An 8,394-nucleotide genomic window follows, 5' to 3' on the forward strand; every position below is an offset into this window, starting at 1 on the left:
AAAAGAGCACTGATGGCTACTAAACTAGGCCACTTCCTACAGATTTGTATTGTGGGGTAGGATAACAATTCAGAGTTGCAAAAGAGACAGACGTTTCATTTTTGCAGTTGCCTGGAAGAATGAACCAGGGTGCTTTCCAGATTATACCCTGCAACGGGCTCACGACATATTTCCAAAGTGTGCTTCTGCACACTTGTGACACTGCAGTCCCTATGCTGACAGCAGGGTGCCATTCACATTTCCGATGCCATGTTTCAGATTAAATCGCTGCACTCTATTGCTATAACACTGTATGTCCGGCATAAAAGGTTGCTGTATTTTCCAGTTGTTAGTTTTTGCGAGACTGCTCCCCCTTTTGGGCGCTTTGCTATTTATGTTTTGAATGTGATTTGCCTGAACTGAAGCATTTTGCCATTGTTGAGCGGGTAATCTGGAAAGTGCCCAGGAGTGGGGAGCACCAAGCGAAAGCTGCTTGCTTTTGATGGAACCCAACAGTTTTACAGACTACTGTCTATCACAGTGTTTACTTGCTTCAGTACAATAACTGCATTTATAATCAAATGGGAAGTTTCTGTAATAGACAAATAGCATGATAATGCAGTGCTCTCTCATCACAAGGAAGCAGACCTCGTAGTGGCTACTTCTAGAACTTCTACCTCTTGGGAAAGTGGGGAGTGAAGGATTGCAAAATAATATTAAGATCAATCATGAGAGCCAGTTTGCAAGCAAACAGAAGGCGAAGCAATTGCAAAAAGACCATGCAGGTTTCCTTTAGAGAAAGCAATTCCATTAGTATGTAATGAATACTATATGGATAGCAATTTATGTCCCAATACAACACTGTGCTGGTTCACGTATGCATGTTCATCACTTGAAAACTGTTGGTCAGCTATGTGAACTATTAAAAAATATTGTCTGAATTGATATTGGGAGTAATAGGGGATGGCAGACTAACATGTACATCGAAGTCATCACATGATGCCACAGTCAACAAATTATGAACACATGTGAGCACCTGTCTGCGCCTCTGGTTGCATGTTTGCAAAGTAGGCTTCTATAATCAGAGCTAAGACTGAAATCCACTGCAGGGTTATTTGGGAGTGAGTCCCATAGGGCAGAGTAATGTAACTAAGGGCCTTCATGGGGTGGGTGAATAGACACATTGCCCTGTGCCGTCCCCAAAGCTTTTTCTTACTACTGGTACTATTACTCCCTGCTAACTGAGCAAGGAGGCGCCTTTTTAAAGTGGTGATATTCTTTACTGAGCAGGGGGAGAACAACAGGCCCTATCCAACCCCAGCACAGCATCCCTCCAGTGGTTATTGCTCTGTCTTACGTTTCTTTTTAGATTGTGAGTCCTTTGCGGACAAGGAGCCATCTTTATTTATATATTTTTATTTAGCTATGTAAACAGCTTTGGGAACTTTTTTTGAAAAGCAGTATATAAATATTCGTAGTAATAGTAGTAGTCGTAGGGGCATTGCCCCGTGCAATCCTCAGAGCTTTTTCCTGTGCTAGCAGCAGGGAAATTCTGTCCCCAGTAGGAATGTGCCATCGGGCTGGCTGAGTTGGAGGGCGGCTGCTGCAGTGGGCAGGAGCTGTGCTCTGTCAACAGGGCCACCACAGGTATTTCCCATTGCTGCTAGCCTGGAGCGTGGCTCCCGCCTGTTGTAGAAGCTGCCCTCCAACTCACCTGAGTCCCACTGCTCACCCTCTGCTTGGCAAGCCAGAGTGCACTGCATGGCCAGTTAAATCAAAGGGTGGCTGCTACAGCAGGTAGAAGTCATACTCTGACCAGCAGCAGCAATGAGAGGAGGAAGATTGCAGGAAGGAATCTCTGTGTTGCTGGGGCCCCCCATCCCCTCCCATTGCCCTGAGCCCCACATCTTCCTAAGCATGCACCTGAGTGTAACTGCTCAACTTTGGCCTGCCCAGCTGTTTTTAGACAAGAACTCCCATAATCCCCAGCCATAGTGGCCAATAGCCAGGGATTTATGGGAGTTGTAGGCCACCATCTGCAGAAGAGCCAAAGCTGAGCAGCCCTGGACTAGAGTGTTGGACTTTTGACTAGGAAGCCAAGAGTTCAAATCCCCACTCCGTCACAAAGCTCACTGGTTGACCCTAGGCCACTTTCATATTGTGGCCAAATATTGTTATATAATATGCCAAATGCGTATAAATGTAGTCTGATTTTATATTATCATCTTATTATTGTTATTATCATTATTATTTTAATATTCTTGTATTGCTGGTCTACGACCGAAATAAAGTTTTACACTTTACACACTTTCTCTCATTCTGTGCAAACTACTTTACAGGGCTGTTTTGAGAATAAAAGGAAGGAAGAACCAAGCTCTAGTCTGGAGGAAGGACAGGATATAAATATAATGAATAAATAATTGAAGTCACCGGGGTTTATTCTGAGTAAACGGCATGTTTTGCTTCTCTAGAATAGTGATCCCTGCTTTGTCAAAAAGGTATTTATTGAGTGAACTAATAAAACATGTGTCAACCTGCAAGAAGATAGTAACTGGCTCCATGCAGGGTTCTCTCCCAAGTTTACTGCTATTCACAGTTTATTTTAAAAGATGTTACTGGGGCGGGGGATAAAATATTGTGAGTGTAACTTGTAAACAGCACAATGATATGATCATGATAAATTGGAGAACTGGTCTAAAATCAATAACCTGAAACCAATGGCAAGAGATATACAGTAAAGCATTTAGTAATACCTGGAAAAGGAACAAATGTGACAACTGAGTAAGCAGTTACAGACAGAAAGTTAACAGGAGCTGATGTGATGCATCCAGGGAAAACCTCATGGCAAGGGGATGACCATCTTGGTTCCATCCATTGGCCAAGGAAGGAACAGCTGCAGAGAGCCTGTTCCCCATCCCAAACCTCCCTGTCAGAAAAGAATTCTTTGTTCTCACTACTGGTTAACCAAGGAGAGCAGAAACAAAGGGAATACCCTCTACCATCAACTAAAGGCCTGAGAGCTGCTAAACTGTGCATTTTATGGGTATTTGTTTTTAACAAGTTGCAATCCATTGTAAGTTGCACTGAGGACCATTCAGTCAAAAGGCAAGGTATGAATCCATTCTTCTTTTACCTCCCCTTCTTCTACTTTTTAGAAGAAGAAAATATTCTTTGGCACTTTATATTTGAAACATTGCCCGTAGTTATTTTAATGATTCATTCTCAATCTCTCCTACTCTTGAAGAAGTACCTCAGGACATACCTGTTTTCTCAGGTCTTTCCTAAGGTTGCCCCATTATCTTAGTTCATCTCTTCCACCATTGTCTTTATCCACAGCTTGTTGCCTTTCACTGTTTGAGGCAAACATGAGCTGCCCTGCACTCCGCCCCCCCCCATCCCCTAGACTGAAGCCAGCACTGATGTCACCCTGTCTTATTTGGTGGCCCTGCCTCCACCTCCAGGGGCAGAGCTACCACTGTGCAAATGGGTTCAAAGAATCTGGGCCACCAATTGGGAGCGCCGCTGAAGCCTGCAGTGGGGAATGGCTCAAGCTCCGTAAGAGCCCCGAGCATACTCCCCCACCACCTGGGCTCCAGCGAGTCCTGAGCCAGGTTTGCTGCCTGAAAGCCTCTATCTCCCTTTCTCTCCCTCCATCAAGGGAGAAAAAGAGAAATAGGTGCTTCCAGGCAGCCAGCACTGCCTGAAATGAAAACGCAGAGCTGGCACAGACTCTCCAGAACTCAAGGCCATGTCCCTTTTGCGTGTGTGGCCTCGAGCTCTGGAGAGCCCAAGTAAGTTCTGCCCTGTCATTTCAGGCAGCACCTCCTGCCTGGAAGCACTTAATTCCCTTTCTCTCCCTTGATGGAGGGAGAGAAAGGGAAATAGAGGCTTTCAGGCAGCAAATGCTGCCTGAAATGAAAAGGCAGAGTGGTGGGGGGAGTTCCCTTGGGGCTCTTACACAGCCCAAGCCACACCCCATGTGCATGACATCATATGCACGGGCTGTCACTTGAGGGGCTGCTGGGCAGGGCCAGACCCAGGCTGCCGTTTGGCTGGCTCCACACCTGCCCACCTCTCTCACCGGCCCGCCTCATGTCCCCTGCCTGATGCTGCTCCCTTTCCAACCTCATCTTCCAGAGTCCACCATTGTTGTAGGCTATCAAGACTGCATGGGGCATGCAATTGGCAGCAGCCTCGCTCCGCTCATCAACTGGATCTGCTCATAATTGCTCCTGTGCCAGCACCAGCTCCCTCTCTCCCTCTTCCCTCCAGCATGAAACTTATCTGCTACGTCTCTTCCCAAAATGGAACCTGCAAGGGAGAGAGAAAACTGGTGCTGGTGAATTGAGGCTGGCAAGAGGGAGGAGGGGTGGTGTTGGGGCTGCTGAGATAGAGAGTGGGGTGATAAGGGGCAAAGCCCAAAGATGGATGATGGCAGTGGAGATGTGGTGGCGGCAGCACCAGTAGGCAGGTGATGCCTGGGGTGGGGTGCCTGCACTGCCTGCCTGAGGTCATCACCTCATCTTGCTTCACTTGGGAGTCATTCCTGCTATTAACGGTTTGAGTGGTCTGGCAGACAGAATGTTAAACATGGGACATTTTCACACACCAGGCCTAAATTAGGTTATGCTGCTTAAACTGGTCACTAGGGATGTGCATGCACCTGTTTGGTGTTCTATTCTTAGAACTCTGAACAAGTTCGTAACCCCCACGTTCAAACATGGGGGGCGGGGGGCGGGGATGGCTTTAAGGACAGGGGAGGGTGCAATCCCCCCACCACTGCACTTCCCCCTCCAGCATTCTGTGTATAAATAGTCCGGTGGGGCGGAAGCATACCTCCTTGCCGCCCTGTTGTTTCACTGACCGGGAGTGACTGGGAGTGTCATTTGCATGTCCTGGAGGGGAAAGCACGGGGGGTGGAGTGTGAGTGCACTCTCTCCCATCCTTAAAACCACCTCCGCCCCACCATCGGCTCGAAGGGAGCCAGTTCCATGCACATCCCTACTGGACACCAGTGCAAACATAAAACCTACATTTAATTATATTTGTGCATACCAACAACATTCACATGTGGTACAGCTAGTATATGCATTAAAACAGTCTTGGAATTGGATCTATATCCATAACCACTCATAAGTGTGTGAGTGCAAAGGGATGGATGCTAATTTGACCTGCCTGCAGAGCCATTAGTTTGCACATCCATTGTTCACCGTCTTATTGAGAAGCATTTTCAGTGTTAATTTCCTAAAAGTTAGGTTGCGACTTTCAGCAGAACAGCCCATAACATTTGAATATATCAACTGACACATTGTGCAAGCCAACACGGCTGGTTCTGAACCACCCATACGGCTGTGGGCATCTAAAGCAACACCTGTGATGTTTGGGAACAGGGCTTGTCCACTACTACATAAAATTGTGCATACATGTTTCTGCAGCATTACATCCATTGGAAATAACCGATGTAGCACTGTGGATGATTGAGCAATTTTAAATAGTAGTGGATGAACCCTATTCCACTACACTAGGGGCTTTAGACTCCGCAGGGGCAGGGGCAGTTCAGAATCAACCGTGTTGCCTTAAGCAAAGCATCAGCCAGTATTTATTCATAATATGCCCAGTAGGATCACTAAATTACAGTAAAAATAAGGAGAAAAGGTTAAAAGCATGTCTTATTTCTAGCAGGGACAGTGGTGGCAGAGTGGAGAAGATCACCAGTAACCTCATAGCATCTGATCTGACAAAGATCCTTTTATTGGGCCTCAAGACTTTGCATGTACACCAGCCATGTGGAAAAGCACTGACTGTATTCAGAGGAAAAACCTACCTGCTTTTTAACCAGGGCATTGTTCGCAGTGTGGCAGCTTGTTACTAAGATTACTTTCATTTATTCAGACAGAAACAGGAAGTGTGGTTAAAAGCCCATGCTACATTCATGCTACCTTCTGGTTACCATTATGTAAGGAAATGCAGAAATACCCAGAAATACTTTCACACTGTTTGTGAAAGTGACACTCCAAATTTAAACAAAGATAATACTCAAACTAACATCTTTAAGTGCTATGATGATTGTATTACTCGTGCTCTAACTGGGTGTGCTCAACCTACATTTTAGTTTTTCTAAGCTAGAGAAAAAATTAAGAGACAGGAAACAGGCTGAGGGTTTTCAAGCACTTCAGCTATAGAATTAAAGAGTGACATTGTTTGAGGTAAGCACAGAGAAAAGAACAATGTGATAGAATTTCAGGCTAGAGAGTGGTAAATATAAGTTAAATATTAACAAGATCTTTGTACCTATAATCGCAGGTCAATATAGCAGTATTGCTTGAGGAGGGTGTAGAAAAGCTTGATGGAGATTTCTTGAGAATGTTTTTAGTACAAAATATTCTGTATCCAGAGATTTTATTCCTCGCAATTCAAAAGGTACAAAAAAGAGCAACAATAATGATCAGAGTGTTAGAACATAATCTCTCCAATGAAAGGTTCAAAAGTTTGTGGCATTTTATCAGAGAGAAAAGGCGCACAAGAAAAGCATATGAAGTTATGAATCATGGAGAGAGTGAATAGAGCTAAATTATTCTGTCCAAATCCCAGTAATGAAATTTTCCAATTAGGCTGGTTGCTTGTAGGCTTAGGGGAGAAACAAGGAAGTGCTTCACACAATATTTAATTAATTTGTGGAATTCATTGCCACAAGGTATGGTGATAACCAGTTGCTTAGATAGCTTTAAATAAGGATTCAATAGATTAATGGAGAATAGGACTATTGATGGTTATTATTCTTCACAGTTAAAAATTGAATTTCCATTTTCAGTTAGGTCTTTCTAATTATGTTTATATGTACAGGGTCAAAGAACAAAATATGTGTATCTCTGTCATGCTCTGCTTCCAAGGTATCTGGCTGGAGACCGAATAATAGAAAAATCGCTTTGTCTGGATTGAGTTCCAGGTTACTGGTGCAGTTGGCTATTACTGACTCTAGACACAGACATAGCACTTCCAAAACTCACCTGAACCAGAAGAAATAGAATTAGGTGTAATCTACATATTTATTTATCTCACCCCAATCTCTGGATAACCTCATTCAGCAGTTTCATGTAGGTGTTAAATAGCAAAGGGGGAAAATAGAGCCATTGAAGTACCCGACAGCATACTGTAGTTGCCATGGGCCAGAGCAATTGTCCCCACTGCCATTTTCTGGAAGCAGCCATCAAAACAAGAATGGAAAAATGAGCACAGTGCCACTACTCCCATCCCAATCCAGGGATATAATGGATGATGGTATCAAAAGAGAATTTTCAGAAGTGCACTTCCTTTGCCTTCAGTTGTCCATCGACCACGGCTGTTTCAACACCAAACACACGTCTGAATCTGGACTAAAATAGAGCCAGATATTAGTTGACATCCAAGAGTGTCTGGCATTGTATAGCAATCACCTGCTTGAGCATCTTGCCCAGGAAGGGATATTGGCAACTTTATTAGCAACGAGATGAGTGACTTTATCCTTGGTGTTTACTAGCAAATGAGTCACAATGGCCTCTGAGAGTTCCCTAACATTTCCTTTCTGGATAAAGTCTTAACACCATTCAAAAAAGCAGTGTTGAATACACTGAAAAGGACACAATGATGGACAAATATTGCTTGTTTACTGCCATCACCATTACTGAGTGGGCTCTGGTGAGCTCCTACCTGTGTTCGGTCAGTTCAACGTCGAGTTGTTCACCACCTGAGTTGCAGCTATCATCCATCTGCTTGTTTGTTCCTAGTACAACCAGGAAGTGGAACAACCTCTGCAGTGGGAGAGACTGTTTAGGCCTTAATGTATCTATGACCTGAGTAATCTCCACCCACAAAGCCATCAGACATTGACAGAATCACCAGCTATACCAATTGGAAACCTCCCAAGGTCTCTCAGGAATCCACCAGCTGCTGGGATTGAACCATTCCGATAGATTCATGAGTCCTGCAGAGGGAAGAGTCTAAACTTCACCAGGAGCTTTCCCAGAGAGCAGGCTTTACTGCAGGTTTTCTACGAGTTCAAAATTTCCCCCCGCCGCCCCAAAGATGCAAAAAGTGGATTTTTAAAAACTCTGGGTATAAACTGGGCTACACTCTAATGTACGATGAACAACTCAAATTGTGTGTGAAGTACTTCCTGATAGCTTACAGAGACTTGGTGGGGGGTGGGGGTGGGGAGCTGGTTTGAACTGGGCCCGCCCAAATTGAGCCAGCTCACACATCCCTATTCTTAACTGTCTCCAGTAATATATCTCCAGTAATAATATATCTCCTCCATTTCACATTTGTTGTCATAAAGTCTTGGCTTCACTAAATGCTGTCTCAAGATCATAAGAGCTGTACACATTACATTAAATTCCTAGCCTTGTTTCTTTCAAATCTGCTGTGCCTCCCAACTGA

General features: G+C 44.5%; 1 protein-coding gene across 4 annotated transcripts in view; it reads right to left on the minus strand.

Annotated features, from left to right (window-relative positions):
- PLCL2 (phospholipase C like 2) overlaps nucleotides 1-7,886 on the minus strand; it is a 241,414-nt gene extending 233,528 nt beyond the window's left edge. Inside the window, exon 1 of one of the 4 annotated variants that reach the window (XM_053261758.1) lies at nucleotides 7,666-7,873. The gene's annotated coding sequence lies outside the window, so the exon portion shown is untranslated. Of the gene's footprint in view, nucleotides 1-7,665 lie in introns of all 4 variants that reach the window. The other 3 variants (XM_053261759.1, XM_053261751.1, XM_053261760.1) reach the window with 3 other exon arrangements.
- Between the last annotated feature and the right edge of the window lie 508 nt (nucleotides 7,887-8,394).

The sequence above is a fragment of the Hemicordylus capensis genome, chromosome 6, assembly GCF_027244095.1.
Source record: "Hemicordylus capensis ecotype Gifberg chromosome 6, rHemCap1.1.pri, whole genome shotgun sequence".
NCBI classification, from domain to species: Eukaryota; Metazoa; Chordata; class Lepidosauria; order Squamata; family Cordylidae; genus Hemicordylus; species Hemicordylus capensis.